The sequence below is a fragment of the Octodon degus genome, unplaced genomic scaffold (genome assembly GCF_000260255.1).
Source record: "Octodon degus isolate 3935 unplaced genomic scaffold, OctDeg1.0 scaffold00160, whole genome shotgun sequence".
Taxonomy (NCBI): domain Eukaryota; kingdom Metazoa; phylum Chordata; class Mammalia; order Rodentia; family Octodontidae; genus Octodon; species Octodon degus.
The window spans coordinates 5,157,456-5,159,307 of NW_004524736.1; positions in this window are offsets into that span (position 1 = coordinate 5,157,456).

The following is a 1,852-nucleotide window of genomic DNA, read 5'->3' on the forward strand; positions in this document are numbered from 1 at the left end:
AAAAAAAAAAAAAAGATACATGACAGAGTAGAATGCTATGCAGTCATGACAGGGAATAACATATACTATTATACAATATTCTAAAGTGGTTATTTTATAAACTTAAAGTTAGAATACATCCCTGGTAAGCCGTGCCGGCCCTGCCCCTGGGACACACTGAGATAGCAATTGAGACTGGGCGTGGTAGCGCGTGCCTGTAATACCAGGTCTTGGGAGGCTGTAAACAAGGGTATCATTACGAGTCCAATCTAGTAGTCAGACCCTGAACACTCTGTAGACCCTTCCCTAAAATAAAATAAAAAAAAATTAGAACTGAAACTAGAAATTGAAATTAGAATGGTATCACAACACAGCACATCACAGCTAACTTGCAATGCTTTTCCCTTCTTCATAGTGTCTACAGTTGCAGCACGTAGAACTGGGGATGTGGCTCAGTGGTAGCATACTTGGCTACAGGTGTGAGATTCTGGGCTTACCCCAGAAGTGCAAAATAGACAAAATTATAGCATAGCATAGCTCATAGCTCATAGCTCATTATGTCTGCTATTGAACATATCTGACATGGCTGAGTAGAAAAAGTGGCTTACCTAACTGTATCTATTATGCTTTTAATTACACATGGGTTTTGAGATATGTTGATACTTATGCATGCACACAGACACACAAGTTAGCAGAGACCTAGCTCGCTAGGGTTTTAGGTAGAACTTCTATAGTCTGTTCTTACACTTTTTTTTTTCTTCAGTACTGGGGAACTCAGGACCCTGTGCTTGCCAGGCAGGCACTTATTCTACTGAGCTATCGCCCCAGCTCCAAATTATTATTATTTTTGGGGGGGGCAGCTCAGCCCACCCACAGTGTGGGGCTGGCACAGCATGCAGTGCTGGGAATTGAACTGCAGTCTTTGAGCACTTGCCTAAGCTTGCCTAAGCAGGCACTTTAGACTGCTGAACTATCTCACCAGCCCTTATGCTTTACTTTATTTTAGGTGATAGGAATCAAACCTACTGCCTCACCCATACCAGGCAAGCACTCTGCCACAAGCTACATCCCAGCCCTAGACAACTGAAACCGACACCATGCCTGTAGATTTCTACCAGTTCCCAACATTCCCTTTCTTACACTCCCTCCTCCCCTGTCTTGAGCACTGCAAGCAAGGAACCTGATATAGAATTTCGCATCTATAGAGCATTTCGTGTAGGGTACTCATAAGGGTTGTTTCGCTTGCTTGCTTTTTGTTTGTTTGTTTGTTTTGAGAGTTTCACTATGATATTCAGGCTGGCCTTGAACTCACCATGTAGCCTAGGCTGGCCTCCAACTTACAGCAATCGGATGTGAGGGCAATCTGGCTGCGACATCTGTCACCCCACTGATTGCCAGGGTTGATTCGGCTGATCTGGCTGGCTAGGCGGGTGTCCCCTTCCTCCCTCAACGATCCATGTGCATCCCTCCTGAAGCTGCACGCTTGGTCGAAGAGGACAACCACCCCCAATAGAGGAGGACCATTTCTCAGTCAAGCGTATACGAGTAGCTGCGCTCCCCTGCTAGAACCTCCAAACAAGCTCTCAACTTACAGCAATCATCTTGCCTCAGCCTTTTGAATGTTGTGATCACTGGCAAGCACCACCACACCTGCATCATGAGTTATTTTTGAAAATGTTTGGTGATCATTTAGAGGTCTGGGAACAGTCACATGTCTAGTCAGAGCTTCCCCCTTCCCATTAGCTTTCCTCTTTCTCTCTCTTCCAAGCACTTTTTACATGAGTAGAACAATGTCTTCTCTTCATCTTATATGTAGAGTTCAGGATGGAAGCCTGCCTTTAGGGACATTGCTCAAAGATGTCAACTAACTTTC